The sequence below is a fragment of the Nuphar pumila genome, chromosome 2 (assembly GCF_984573655.1).
Source record: "Nuphar pumila chromosome 2, dmNupPumi1.hap1.1, whole genome shotgun sequence".
Taxonomy (NCBI): Eukaryota; Viridiplantae; Streptophyta; class Magnoliopsida; order Nymphaeales; family Nymphaeaceae; genus Nuphar; species Nuphar pumila.
Window position 1 is genome coordinate 133,658,808 of NC_143250.1, and position 16,981 is coordinate 133,675,788.

Here is a 16,981-nt window from a genome sequence, read left to right on the forward strand (position 1 = left end):
AGATAGAGAAAATGACAGCCTTTTCTTTTATTTTTTCTTTTAATTATTTAACTACCTTTTATTGAACCTTCTTTAGTATACGTTCAGTATCTGCCACCCCAGTTTTGGTACAGTGAACCGTGAGGAGTTTCGGATCTTGATGACGGTTTCTCCGTATAATTATCAAAAAAAAAGTGAGATTTGGCTCATTCCAATGTGAGAATGATCAAAAACTGGGTTGAACTCTCATGGACCACGTGCTTGTTGATGTCAGCTAGGCTCCCGATTGGCTTCCCATCTTGGGGTGATCGTTGTAAAGTGATTTATTTACTATTAATATAATTAGAAGCACTTCTCCAAAGTTTGCATTAAAAAAAAAACTATGATTCTTAGCAAACAAATTATGCTTAACACATCCATAAGACCTTTACTTTGGAGTTGATGGATCTTGGTATTGGATCGTCATAGAATCTCACAAATAGAATCCCAAGATTGGTGGGCTCATTAAGATAAATTATGTAATATAATTATGAGATTTAATATGATTTATGGGCAAAATGTAACCTAATAAATATAAGTTATGAAGGGAGTTATTGAGTTTAATGAGGCACTATCTCTAAGTTTATGGATCCCTATATAAGACCACAGACATGGTAGAGAATTAAGAGAGATTATGTAGAGAACAATTTGTGAGCTTATTTGAAGGATTGAGAGGGATTTCACACTTCGAGATGGGTTGGAATAACTCAAATGATAGAACGTGTGTCTTCACATAGATGGAGGTTTAAGTCATCATTCTAGCACATACCCCATTTGATTCAGTGACTCCATCCATACCAAATTTCAGAACCACCGTGTTTCAACATTGGTATCAAAGCTGAAAGTAAACCTATGTGCGGCGAGCTTGCAAGTTCGCCCATGACAACTACGAGTGTTGGCTTCACCCAGCACGCAGCCTTGCAAGGATAACATAGGTTGTTGTCGTAAGGTCTACTTCGCTCACACCCATAGCAACTTTGCATCCTCAGACCCAACCCTTTTCACCATCTCTCAATCCAAACATAAAGAAAAGGGAAAAGAAAACAAAGCCAAATGGGTGACATACATGTGAAGTTCTTGGGCACATGAGTGAGCTCCTACGCCAGAGAGTGCAGCTGGAGTTCAAATACATGGAGGTGGACTAGGCCAACAAAGAGCCCTCTCCTACTGCAACATAACTTGATTCATAAGAAAGTCCTGGCTCTCTTACATGACGAAACTGTTCATCGAGTCGGCCATGATCTCCTCCCCGACTCAGCCATGGGGTTGGTGTAACGCCCCAAAAATTCTAACTTGAAAAATTATAGGAAAAAATTAAAACTTTTGTAATTGATCATTTTTTAGAGTTAATATGAAAGTATAACAGAAAATTATTCAAAAAAATCTAAGTTAGCGAACTTTGGGCAGGTTACAAAGAAGTACATAATAATAAAGATTTGATCCAGTTATATTGGATCAAGGTCTTTTTTCACACTCATAGATTTAAAAATGGAGAAAGCAGAATTTCCAAGACATTTCATTTCAAAACATGACTGAATTAAATATTGTTTAACATGTAATATTTCAAAATGTCAAGCACATTTAAGAAACAAAATTAAGCATAATTGTGATTCTTTGACTAGTTTGCCTTATTTTGTCATAGCTTGTAACCACGGTCTACTAATCACCTAAAATGATAAGGGGTCAAACTACATCCAGTCAAGCATGTACAACAATGCCACATATTTATAAAACACTAATATATATATATATGACGAACAATTATGCATTCAATAAAATCATGGTATGTATCAATAATTGCTATAAAATTTACAAATCTCAAACATGTTGTTGTGTATGGGTCACCAGAAATCAATATTATCATTCGAAAAATAATTCACATTAATAAGGCGTATATTCTATTTAGGTAATTGTATGCATTTAAGCTCTTTATTTCGATAATTACTCTCTCTACGAGTACTCACAGGAAAAAAACTGATGAGTCAGACTAAAACCATACAGGGGTTTATTATTTCATGCATTTTAATACTTCGTATGACTATCTGAAATGATACCCAAAGGAGACGATGCAATAACCGAGAGAAAAATCTCCAAATGCATACATAATAGTAAAGATGTATCATAAGCATTTAAGTTTTTTTTCGCAAAAACCGAAGAAGAAAAAAGAGGAAGAAGGTGGGGCTTGGTGATGTCAATTTTTGCACGATAGAGAAAACCGAGAGGGAGGAGGAGTGGCGGTGAGGATCAACCTTCACCTCCACTTGAAAATGATAGAGAGAGAGAGCACTCGAGAGTGGGGGGGGGGGGGGTATATAGTTTTTCCTTCTTTTTTTTAAGGTGAAGTAGGGAGGTCATAGGTAGGGAGTGGCATTAATTAGGAAGTGAGATTTTTGGGGTTGGATCTAACCCAAGTGGATTTTAGGGAGAGAAAGGGAGGTTTGGGTTGGATCTAACCCCAACCCCTTATGGGTTAGGTTAAGAGAAAGACCCATTTTGGGGTCTTTGGGTTCCAAATCCAATATATTTGAAGATTTGGATCCAAATCCAATTCATTCAAATATATTTAAGTGTTTATATATATATAGTAATGTGTTCCTTAAGACCCTTTTTTCATTAGGTCTTGTTAGGTGTATTCAAAATTCATAGTTTTAAGTATTTTTTTCTCACGTCTAACACCGCAAATGTGATCTATAAGTTTTGTTTAGTGGGAATCAACTTTTGGATTGCCAGAATCTGACCTATATATAGGCTTTTCGATGATCCAAAATCAAAGGCTATGAAGGTACCAGTTTTTCTCAACTGATAAAACTATGTTTTTCATCAAAAAAACATAATCTAGGAGTCGATTCCTCTTCAATCGAGCATGTTGAACACATCTAATAGTTCAGATCTATCATAGAACACTTAAAACCTATGAGGCAGAATGGGGCAGAACGAGAAATGGGGCCTAATATGTTCAGTCGTCATATATATGCATATATGTATGTATATGGGATCCATTTGGGTCTTGAATGGACCCAACTCACATTTTTTTTCTAGTGAGATTCATTTGAGTCTCAAATGGATATGAATCCTATCTATATCTGATTTAAACCCTAATATGGGTTGGAACTCTTCCTAAACCTATTTGAGTTGCCCCATTCAACCCGAATTAGTCGAAGATCCCTATAGTGTGGATCTCGAAAACCAATGTGGCTTCGTTTGAGTTTGGGTTCTCTCCTAGGTCCCAACTCAATGGTTCTAACTCAGATTGGGTCCACCCATTGGATCTCATCCTAATTACATGGGTTGCTCAGTTTGGATCTCCCCTAAGATCCAAGTTGAAATATTTTTTAAGAATTAGTGGATCTGTGTGTTCTAATTGGATATTTCAAACTTGACTTCAGAGGGGTTGATCCTCTTGGATCCCCCATCAAGATCCAAACCCAAATACATTTAAAAACATTAAAAAATCTTAATTTAAATGTTAAATAACTTAATTAAATCCCAAAATTTTATTGATAAATTATTGACAATTTAATCAATACACAATTGCTAATTAATTTATTAGAAAGTGATAATTAGTTATGCTAAAGGTTTCAGAATGATCCCAGATTATTTATTTCAAAGCTCCAAAAAAATTTCGAGTATTACATCCTACCCCTCTTAAAATATTTTTGTCCTCGAAATTACAAATGCAAAAGACTATTCGAAAAGGTGAGGGTACTTTTTTCTCATGCTGGATTTAGGCTCCCAAGTACATTTCTCAATTCTATGATGTTGTCATCATACTTTGACAAGAGAAATGGTCTTGGTTTTCAACACTTGTTCATGTCGATCCATGATTTCTATAGGTCTTTCTTCTATAGTTAGGTTTTCTTGAATGTCCTCAACATAGAGACATGGAAGATATTGTGTATTTGTGCGTACTAAGGAGGTAGCGCTATCTGATATGCTATTTCACCAATCCGCTCCAAAATTTTGAATAGTCCAACGAATGTAGGACTTAGTTTTCTCTTCTTTCTGAATCGAAAAATACTTTTGGTCGGAGATACTTTAACAAACACCATATCTTTTATCGACCAAGCAAGGGGCTGGGATTTGGCCCATCAAAACAGGGGGCAGTCTTTTGGTGGTTTAGATGATGGTTTTGATTTCAGATGTCGTTCAGTTGCAAAATCATGCAAATGTTGTTGCTGAGACTGCACCCAAGCAGGGCCCTTGATAATGACCATCTCCATACTTTAAAATGGAATATGTTAATTTATCACCTCTGAATAGTAGGCCTATGTTTCTTAATTAAATATAGTTCCTCAACATAATGACAACACAAAGTGGAAAGATAGCATCAACCAAATTCTTGTGAGGAAATTTTTAATGGAAAAAATATTGGCAAAGATAAATAAATTAAAAAATGTGAAAAAATGTATAAAAAAGGAATAAAAATTAGAAAAGATATAAAATGAATTTCGAGCTCTTGATCATCTGAATCCCAAGATCATTCAAACACACAGCTAATTAGGGTAATGGAATCGCAGGTTGACATTATCTGTATTGGACTTTCCCATTAGAGAAAGGGTGAAAGCAAGTTTATATGATCGATTTCATAAGCACAGAGCTAATGTAGTTTGGCAAACCATAATCAGGTTAATCCAAATTAAGCGTGAACAATCTAGATGTTTACTAGGAATCAATGTGACATATATCCTGATATTTTTCAGTCGTTTAAAATATTAAAATAATTTGATTATTTCATCTTTTGAGAATATTACTAGTTCATCAAATGTTTATATTTGTATAAGCTACATTTCAGTGAAAATGGTCTTTCTTGATTTGTCCATTCATTGCATCTAATCAGAAGCCAATATGTCCTAATATAGTCAGAATTAGTCAACTTTTCATGTTTTTAAGCAGCATTCCCTTGATGGATATAAACTAGTCATACATACATTTGGTAAAACAAGATCAATTTGCATAGATTCAGGTTGACTAAACATGGAATTTATCTACATCATGCTGGATTTTTTAGGTTTGAAGGATAAAGTCAGAATGACGAGAACATGACGACTTATAGGGTTAACCAATCATGGTGTGTGTGTGTAGAGGTTACCAACATGAACACCATTACACCGCATGGACATAATCAAATTCTGTTTGAACAGGCATCACTCTGCCCTGCAACTTCATCTATATATTTGCCCTTATAATGTTGATCCATTTTGTAGCTAAAATTTGTCATTGAGAATTACATTGCAATTCTCAACTTGGATTTATAGTTAAATGTTTATCAATAATAACAACTTATAATTGTTGTTCAAAAATTTGTACTTTTAGGATGGCATTCATGATTTATAGATTTAGATTGTGAATTGACCATGCACATACAACACACATATGTACATGCATAGTTGCATACACACAATTAATATAACATCGTAGTAAATAACAAGAAGTTCATTTATAAACAATCATAATCTTATGCATGAGTAGGTAAATAAAGTATGCACTTAATGATGTTGAACAAATAGCCTTTTTTTATACATGAGTAATTTGCAATTGCTTTTGTTTACTTTTCTTTTTAAATAATGCATGCTATGCTTAACTATATGCACAAACAATTATGGTTTTCACTTCTTATCCTTGTGGGTATTACACATGCTTAACCTAGATCAAGACCACTGCTCAGGAGGATAGTTCCTAATAATTTGTGACTTAACCCTAGCCCGACACCTTTCACCAGTACCGAATGAGGGACGACCTAGTCTAAGGAGAGCTCCCAACACCACTATCCTGATGCATCAGACTTTACTCATGAGTTTCTTGATCAACCACCCCGCAACTAATGTGGAGGTTTTTTTTATCTTTGTGGTTCGGGAGGAGCAACCTTCATTACTCATAAACTTATTTCATGAAGCCTAAAGTACCGCTTGCCTTCTCATTGTAAGTTCAAGTCCTTTTGCGAGAAAATATACTTGAGACTCTTGTGATCGGAGAAAACCTTAAATTGCTTTTCGTATAGATAGTGTCACCACACTTTGAGAGCAAAAACTACAACTGTTGGCTCTAAATCGTGTGTAGGGTAATTTCGCTCATACACTTTCAGTTGATGCACTCCTTCTGGTTTGGCTAAAAACTGGCAGACGAGGCTCTTCTATTTGATATTTTCGGATGGCGGAGGCAGCTCCTAGGGATAAGGGGTTGCAAACGAGCCTAGGAGCATAAGCTATTACCTTGCTGCATTGCATCATAATGCAACCAAGTCCCGTTCCTGAAGTGTCATTGTAAACCACAAATCCTCCATGGTTTGACGGTAACGTGAGCACTGAGGCTATAATAAGCCTCTTCTTCAGCTCTAGAAAACTTTATTTACACTTTTGAGTCCATATAAATTTAATCTCTTTGCGAAGAAGTTGATAATACCTGGCAAGACCAAGGAAACTACAAATATCCAAAACATTCTTTGGTCGTTTCTAATCCAGGACCGCTTCCACCTAACAAAATTTTTAATACAACACATAAATTTCTAATAAATTAAATAAAAAGCTCAACTTTACTTCTCCAAAGCATAATTTATCAGTATGAAATTATGTTAGCAGGATCTATTGACACTCTGTCTTTTGAGAGCACATGTTCTAAAAACATAACTTGCTTCAACTAGAATTCATACTTAATTTTTTTTGCATACAACTGATGCTTTCTAAGTATTTTCAAAACTATCCTCAAATTCTCTCTATGATCTTCCTCACTTTCTGAATAAATCAATATGTTATTGATGAATAGGTCACAAAAAAATTATATTTCTCGTAGTCTAGGAACCCATTTTAGTCCATTTCAGCTCATTTTAGCTGAAACTAAACTGAGTCCAGTCAGTCGAGCTAGTGTTTGAGCTATGAAATTAATTCATCTAAATATTATTGATCTTCATTCCAGTTCAAACACAGTGCAGTCTTGTTGTCCATTTCACTTCAGTGGTCATTTCTCACCATTTCTTTGAGAATTGTGTAATTTCTGTAAGAATTGTACAATTTCTCAATCATTCAGTCTTGGGGATTGTTTGAGTTAGTGTCATTTTAGTTTACCTGAGTTCAGCAACCCTAGGATTCAGTTTAAACCCGTCGACACCAGTTCAAACCTTGTTTTCAGTGTCACTCCATGCCCTATAGGGGCAAAATCATTTCTTGGATCATTTTGTCATTTCTCAAGCAGGTACAACTGCTAATATGGGTTTGGATTAGTTCCTTTCTTGAAGATTTTAGATATATCTGAGACCCACTTCATATTTGGATCGGATCCAGTGTCGAATCTGAATTCAATCCTCAATTTTCATCCTCGAACAAGAATGTTCAAGTCTTTGTCTCTGTCAGGGGCCCGGGACTTCAAATCCCCCGCTCAGGGTTTATATTTTGTAATCATCCCATATCATTTCATACCATTCCATATCATTTCACATCATTTCCTGTCATTCCAGAACATTTTATTGCATCGCATTGCATGCCACTCTCGAGATCTAGCACTCTTGTTTTTCAAAATCTCCAATCCAGATTAGATTTTAAACCTTTTTTTCAAAATCAATTTCAAAAACCTGAGTTTTAAACAGACATTTGCCATTTGGCCAACCCCCAAGGTTATTCAAAACCCTTATTTCAAAACATTATCCTCATAAAGTGATTTGGATTCGTTTAAAACTCAATTTCTAACTGATCTCAATTCTTGAATGGGACCCATCTAGGTGGCGTCTCTTCTGGATTTCTCAAATTTTAGTTATTTTAAAGTTTTAGTTGATTTAGGACTATGCCTTTTACCGTTTAAACCTTTTCAATCTTTCATTTTATTGTTTTTAAATCAGAGGTGGCCTTACCTCTTGCCCATTTCTTTCATTTGGCCTTTTTTTAGAGTTTCAGTTGGTTTAGGACTCTATCTCGGAGTTTCAGTCGAATTAGGACTCTACTTTTAATTCCTATTTTTACCTATTTTAAGAAAACCTTCCAAAATATTTAAAAAAAAAACTAAAATTTTAGAGTTTTAGTCAGATTAGGACTTTGTTCCAGAGTTTCAGTTGATTTAGGACTCCAACCCTGACTTCATTTTTTATCAATTTTTGAGAAAATCTTTTAAAAACTTCTTCATTTATCTTTCAAAAAACCAAATTTTAAAGTTTTAGGATTTTATCCCAAAGTTTTAGTCAGTTTAGGACTCTAGTCTAGAGTTTTAGTTAGTTTAGGACTTTGTTTAAACTTTCGATTTTTATCTGATGATTTTAACCTTGTTTTAAAAAACCTTTTTTTAATCTTGATTTTATCCTTTTCCAAACCCAAATGTGGGGTCCACACAGCCGGTGCCACTTTTGAGAGATTTTCAATTCATTTAGGACTCTAGTTGATTTAGAACTTTGATTTTTATCTTTTGTTTCAAACTTCTTTTGAAAACCTTATTTTTAACTCTTTTATTTTCAAGTTTTAAAATCATTTTTGAAAAATCAAATGAAGCCCACAGTAGGTGACACCACATTTGAATATATTTAGGCTAGTTTAGGGTTTAGTAGTGTTCAAGTTAGATTAGGAGTTTGAAAAGCCAAAATTGATTTTAAAATTCAACCTTTATTTTGACCTCTTAAAACTTTGTTTTTAAAACTTGTAATTAGAGGTTTTAAAAACCAAATGTGGGCCCACATAAGTGGCTCCATATTTGGGGAGTTTTAAAGTTAATTAAGAGTCTTAATTAGGTTAATTTGAGTCAATTAGGGTTAGTAGTTAGTGTTTTGGTTAGGTTAGGAATCTCTAAGAAAATAGCCCCCCTTAATTGGATTAATTAAGGAGAGTTTTAGAAAAACCAAACTCTCTAATTAAGAGTTGGAAAAAAATTATAAATAGAGGCTATATGAGGTCGACCATGGCATACTCTCTCATCCTCTTTCTCTTTCTCTCTAAAAGTCGTGGCTCTCTCTCTCTCTCAACCCTCCTCCTTCTCCATTGGTGCAAGCAAGGTAAGCTCTTCTTCCTTTTTTTATTTTATTTTTTTTTATTATTTTCACCATTGTCACCCTTATGTGTTGGTTTTTTTTTATTTTTTTCGTTCAAGCCCCATGCTCCACGATTCAAGATGATGATCAATTGATCATCCAGGATTACTTTCACGTTTTGATCCATTGAAATCGTTGAAAAATAGTTTATTATGCTAAATGCCCAAAAAAGATCGAGATTCGACCTTTTTATATGTCGAATCCCCCTTTTAATGGCTAAATCAAATTTGACCATGCTTCTCTGAACTTTTTTATTTATTTCATCATATTCATGTTTATTTTAGTTATTCAAGCATTAAATACTAATTCATTGAATTGTTTACATGTCTATTTATATTTTTGGCATGAATAATCCATGTTATTTTGTTCTAGGATTTTAGATTTGTTATTTACAAATCTGGCCGCCAGTTAATGTTACTATTTTGCCAATTTATATTTGTTAGAAAAATCTGATTTTTTTATGATGGAATCATGCATATGTCCATGGTTTCCCATAAAAAATCAGACTTTTTTGAGGTCTGTAACTCAGTTTTCAAAAATCCAAACTGAAACCTGCTTTTTGAGTCGAGAAAACGCTATGGAAATCTAAAGTCATCTTGTCGGAAGCATATCTCCCTCAATGAAGATCGCTTTTCCGATCCGTAAAAAGCAGTGTGCTCATTAGAGTGTCTAGTTTATATTTTAAAATTTTCATAAATTTCTATAATGGATTTTTATTTTATTTCAGTTAAGAATCAGATCTATGTTTCTGTAACTGTTAATCGTTATTTAGAATCGAAGCCAACATGTAAGAATGATTTCTCCCTAATCGGAGATCGTATCGATGATATGTAAAAAGGAGTGTCTTTATCATGATGTCTACTATATTTTATAAAATTTTCATAAATTTTGATTCTGTTTTGCTATATTTCTCTGCACCCGAAATTGGATTTGTCTGTTTTATCTTGTTATGCATAAGCCGAAATCAGGTATGTATTGTCAAAGCAATATCTCCATAAACGGAGATGGGTTTTTTTATCTATAAAAAGGGTTATTTTTGTTCATCTGTCTAGTTTTTCTCTATAAAATTTTATAAGTTTTTATGGTTGTTTGATGTTTGATTTGGGTCTGACACTGTGATAGGTACATGCCCGTAGTGAAAATCACATATTTTCATCTTTTTATTTACTTTTTATATCAAAATAATACAAAAAATATTTTTTTATTGCATTTTAATTTTAAGGTTATTAGAAGTGTCCATGTCATTTTTTGTAAATTTTGAAATTCATTTTATGTATTATTTAGTTAAATCGTCAAAACAGGATGCCTGCAGAGTCCTGATTCAACTAAAACGCGGGCAAAAATTGATATTTTTCCAATATTTTGAATTTTTCATGAAAAGATTTATATTTTAGGATTTAATCATGTTCATAATCATTCTAGGGTGCCCTCCACTTGATTTGGCTTTATTTTGAATTCGTTTGATCCCTGGATTAAACAAATTACCAAAATCTTTTCTGAAAACCTTGTTTTTAACCCTCGTTTGCAATAAAAGTCAATTGTAAGGGTATTTTAGCCATTTTTCTAAAAATTCTGAATTTCAAAGTTGTTTATTTTTATTATTTATTCAATTCTACATTATTCTTTATTATGTTTATTTTAAGGAAGCATGGAAAAAGGCTTATATCGGGATAAATTCTTTAATTTCAGATATTGTTGGATAAATCCTGACAAGCTGATATTTATCCACTAATGAGTTTGCTAATTTTGTAGGAATATTCAAGAGTGTATTTCCCTTTATTTTCCTTTTCTCTCTCTTTCAATTGATTATTGATATAAATTGTAATATTAGAATAAGAATTTAATTTTTTGCTTAGAATAGGGTTGCATTGCATATAGTTTATTTTTAATAATATTGTTCGTGCGATAGATGATGATTTATGCATATTCAAATTCACCATGGTCAACATGAATGGCACGTGCATCTGCTTCTAAGGAGTTAATAAACTCGATTGAGTTCGTATTTGTGGTCATAATTAGAATACAAACAATATCCAGATTTATTATCTTCTTTTAAGCCACAAACAACCTACACTCTTAGGCTATCTTCAAAAATCATTGTATATTCTATTTTTTTTAAGTATTTCTCCTTTTAGAATCAAATGAGATATATTCAATACACATTCGTGGCCATAGTAAGGGATATGTAAAGAATTTATTTCATCTAAATTATATAAGGCACAAAAAATCCTTTTATCAATGATTTTTCATAAATTTTTCAGAAAATATTTTCTCAAATTGCATTCATGCATTATCTAGGTTATTAGAATGCTTCATGAAAAGATTTCATAGGGCCACATGCCCATCTCTATTGAGTTGTTTAACAAATCAATCTCAGAAAAATCGATTTTCTCCAAGTTGCTCAAATTTTCCTCAAAATTGATTTTCTTAAAACCCTTGGGTTTTCAAAGAATTTTCCAAAGTTTTTCTAAGTTCAGCTCATAATTTTCCAAGTTTGCTTTTCCTCAGAAATGTTTTCCAAGCTTCAACATTTCTCAAGTTCAGAGTTCAAATTAAGAGAAATCAACTTTCTCAGTCATTTTGAATTTTCTTCAGAAATTGATTTTCTCAAAACATCAAGATTTCTTTAGAACCTCAACTCGTCTACAGGACTGCATACTCGAAGAGTCATGATCCTTGCGAGGTATCCCTCTTATTAGACGGAGATGTAATGCTAGCTCCCAACTCAACTCTCATTGCAAGAGAAAGAGTGGTGAATGCCCCTTGCATCCTCCATGAGGATGCCTTTAAGGCATACGCAAAGAGTGAAAACCTGCACGTCATCTGCAATAGCAAGGCAATAACAACGCATATGCAAAATCAAGAACCTAGGCACAAAGCGCGATGGCAAAGTAAAGACGGTAAGCAGAAGTGCAACGCAAAACCTCGGCATAACGCGCAACGGCAAGTAAAAACTGTAAGCAGGAGTGCAACGCAAAACCTCGACACGATGCACGACGACAAGTAACGACTGACAGATGGTAAAAGACACGACAGAAAGTAAAGGGCAAGGATCACGAAACTGCGTCCTTGAGTTAAGTGCATACTCATATATATATATATATATATATATATATATATATATATATATATATATATATATATAATGGTCGTTTTTAGTTAGTTGAACTTAATTCAATTGTCTAAGTCTTTCGTGCAATCTTCCCCTACCCCGAAGAGTTGCAGGTTTGCTGGCATTTGCGAGTGTACATGATTGACGGCTCAGGTCTCGGAGCACGAGCGGGATCCGTCGTAACTGCAAATACGCGATATTAACATGCAATCAAGACAAAAGTAAAAACAAGGAGAAGGCTCGACTTCTCCAATACATAGGGCTGAGGCAGAGCTGAACGACTCTTACTACCAAAAGAACATGTGCAGGGGGTATCGGCCCCCACTGGTTATTTAAAAAGGCAGGGGCCTTCGGCCCCTGCTGGAAAGGTATAAAGGGCAGGGGAAGAGAGAGGCACAGAGGCCAACAACCCCCCTGCAGCTTTTGAGAGCGAAGGCAAGGGCTAAAGCCCCCCCGTCCCGGTCGGCTTGCTAAACAAGGAAACGAGACAGGGGCCAAAGGCCCCTATTGGTTTCTTAGAGGAATAGGGAGCATGGAGGAGGCTCAGTCCCTCCTCTGCCGTACGGAGATGCAGGGAGGGGGGATCGGCCCCACCCCTACAACCAAAGGGCATCGGGAGGGGAGTCGGCCCCTCCCTTACCCTGCATGACACAAGGAGGAGCTCCACCCCTCCCTCGCTAAAAGGGGTCACAGGGAGGGAGCTTTGCTCCTCCTTTGCGATCTAGGGCAGCAGGGAGGTGGCTCCCCCCCCCTTTCCTGTGTAACGGATAAACAAGGGGGAAAGAGAGAGAGACAAACGAAAGGGGAGAAAAGAGGAGGAGGAGCGTACCTGGTGGTCGGCGGCGGCGTCGAAGGCAGTCGTCAGTGGCGATGGGCTGACAATGGTCTCCGGCGAATCAAGAGAGTCGGTGAGAGACGAGAGAGACAAGGGAGTCAGAGTGGAAGGTGGGTTCGAGAACCTCCCTCCCTTCGGCCTTATCGTCCCTTAAAAGGTAACAGAGGCGGTGCCTCAGATAGGTCCAGGTCGGGTCCGAGTCCGGATCCGACCCGAATCCATGGTTATTTTTTCCCCTAGGTTATTACATTTTTTGTAAAGGCGATCACAGAATTATGTGTGCTTGTATTTTTTCATAATATAGTGCATTATTGCACTTTAGAGTTTGCCATAAACCCCAACTCATCAACAAGTGTGCGGGCATGCCTCACATGTCTTACATTACAATAATAATATCAATTAATTAGGTTTTCAAATAGATCAACCCCTTCGTATTTGAAAACCAGTAGAGGTATTTTGAAAAATTACTATGGTCAAATCTGGTATACAATTTAAAAAATACCTGAATCTCAAGTCAGGATTGTAACGCCCCGGATTTCCAAAACAACACTTTGTCCAAAATTTAGAAAAGACTTTAGCAACAGAAATAAACAATAGTTAGTCGTCGATTTTAGAAGATGTTGGGCGGGTCACAAGTATATAGCCAATCACTCATTATTCACCAAAATTATTTCATTTAAGCAACCCAAAATGAGTTATTTATTACAAACAATATTGCTTAGTAAAGCAATACTAGATACTGGGTTTGTAAACAAAATGTCTAACGAAGTTTGGAGAAACCATGGATCTTGGTGTCTCCCTACTCTATATATCACACCGCAGGTTCAGTACCTATATCCCCCATAAAATGGGTGCGAGATTGTATGGATCCAGATTTTATGATGGATCTGTATAGTATCAAGCTGGATAATTTGGAACCTAAGGATATGGATTTGGACTATATTTAAATATAGATGACCTATGGTGATTAAATATATAAATAAACTTGATATATAATCATTTTGAATCCATAAAATTGCATAGATCCAAATAAGTAATAGATCCATGATATAAAGTTGCATAGCTTTGTGCTTGAATTTGGGCCTATGCTGAGTATCTTGATTTGGTTATCTTAATAAGATCCATGAATATCTTGATGGATATACTTTATCGACGGTCCATGTTTTGGATCCAATTGATTTATATTTGATTCAAGGTTATGTGATGGGTCTGAATAGTTGCATACTATGTGTCCCATGATTTCACTTGAGCTATTTAAGCTTGCATGAGATCTAATTTTCAATATGGGTCATGTTGAACTTGATGATAGCATCTCAAGTCAGTTTTGGATATGGACTCATATAAATCCAATGGATATAGGTATAGTTTTTTGTTTGGATCACAGTAATGGATTTAAACTTATATGTTCACATGCTTGTGGTTTGATTACTTATTATCATATTTGATAAGATTAAAGCCTTGAAAAATGAATACAAGTATCATGTTTGGTATATCTAAATGGTAATGAGACAGAAAATGATAACTCTCATTAATTATAGATTTGGTGCAAATCCAATTGAATCTGGATTTGAAGACTTAAGATTTACTTTTAATGTATATTAGGTTTGTGATATCTTAATATGCACATATTACTTAATTGCAATGCATTAGAAATGTGGGAGCTGAATTCTTATTTGCACATGTATGTGGATATTTATTAGAATATGATAATAAATAATTATCATAAATCATGCTCCTCATGGTTTGCTTGTATGAAGAGATAATTTCATGGTTTGAAAACTTTATACACGGTATGCAACATGGTTATATTAATATTTTGATAATCATATTTATGAATGTTTGGATATGGATATATCAATCCAAAATGATCAGGTGACAGTTAACTTGATGAAAATTAAAGCATATTGCATGTGATGATGATGTTGCACATGGATAGTGAGAGTGTGGACTATGGTAAAATTTTTTAAAAGTATGAGCATTTGTCATGTTTGGCAAATCATAATTAATTCATGAGTTGATAAAAATTCATAGTACTCCGTTAGTGTGCTAAGAGGATTTTATGTAAAGTTGTTAGCATATAATGATGTCCTATATTATGGTTATGGAAAAGCAATAGGAAACCCCATGACCAAGTCCAAAAACGCTGTCTGTGTTGTAGCAACAATGAATATCGTCTGGATTAGCCACTTCATACGAAACTTGAAGCTGAAAGTAGTCGACGAGTAACAAGACTGCAATTTTGCACATGGTATTGCACATTGATTGAAATTTTGACATAGTTGTGTGAAATAAGTGCATGAAAGGATCATGATGAAAAAATCAGTTTAGTTTGTGAATAACCTCATGATGTGGATATATCATGAAGAAAAAAATCCAACTAGTGCATAAAAAACCTTATGATGGCATGGTTAAATTCACACCATATGTGAGAAAGAATTATGGTTCATGTGATGATGAAAACATCTACATGATTATGTGAGAGATAACCCATAACATGTGAGAAAACCACCATATTGATATTATCCTTTGAATTGTGAAAATTTATTTGGTGCATGTTTTGACATAGAGTGCTATATGCCATACATGATGAACCAATCATAGCCGTTTGCCCCATATGGCCAAGTGAGACTTATTGGATCTTAGTATTAGATCTAGTATGGCCATAGGGTCTCACAAATAGAACCCCAAGCGCCACAAGAATGGTGGGCTCATTAAGATAAATTATGTAATATAATTATGAGATTTAATATAATTTATAGGCTGCATGTAACCTAACGAATACGGGTTATGGAGTTTAATGTGGACACTATCTTTAAGTTAGTGGTGGATTATTCTAATTCTCTATAGACTCTTATATAAGGGAATCTAGGTAAATTATGCATAGAGCCGTTTACGAGCTCATTTGAAGGATTGAGAGGAGTGTCACACTTAGAGATGAGTTGGAATAGCTCAATTGATAGAGCATATGTTTTCACATAGATGGAGGTTTAAGTCCTTCTAACACATGCTCCATTCGATTCTGACTCCATCCATGCCGAATTTCGGGGCCATTGTGTTCCAACAAGGGTACACTAAGGCACACCAAAACTTGAGAAACACCGTTTAATCTCTCTCTTGTGTGTGTGTGAGCTACAATCTGTTGTACCTACAATCTAATTGAAATCTCACTATGCAAGCCGTTTTAACTCAATCTAACCTGGTAGATGTTTTTAGTATGATCCATTTAGTGTGAATCGACCCTTGAATCATGTTTTTAGACAAAAAATGTATTTTTTGGATCCAGGAAAATCTATACATTTACAACTATCGATTTTGGTGTCACTAGAGAAACCTACTCGAAGGTCAGATTCAACGGTTCAAAAGTCAGCTTCTACTAAAAAGAACATGCAGATTACATCAATAGTAGTACATGTAAAGATATAATCCAAAACTATTTAGTTGGATTGATAGCCAAAGTTTGTAATCAGATTCAGACTCGGTATTGAGTTTTACACCTATATATGTGTCCGAATCCAAGTAAAATATGATTATTTTTATGATGACGAAAACCCCAAGTGAGGCCACACAACCACCCTACCTTCCATGTCCTACCTCAGAAAGCTGTAGACACACTCTTGCACCAGCAGGATTTGATCCAGGATCTTCAGTTCAACGATTCAAAAGTCAGCTTCTACTAAAAAGAACATGTAGATAGCAGTAGATCCAAAACTATTTAGTTGGATTTGATAACCAAAGTTGGTAATCGGATTCAGACTCGATATTGAGTTTTACACCTACATATGTGTATGAATCCAAGTATAACATGACTCTTTTTATGACTTGGAAAACCCCGAGTGAGGCCACACGATCACCCTGCCTTCCATGGATCACCTACGAAAGCTACGAGCACATCCTTCACCAGCAGGATAAGTAAAATATGATTTTGAAGACATGTAAATGTAGGACTTTAAGGTAGTTGGCTCCGGATTCAGTTTTAGATGATCCCCATCTGACTTTAAGTCCAAATTCACATCCAATT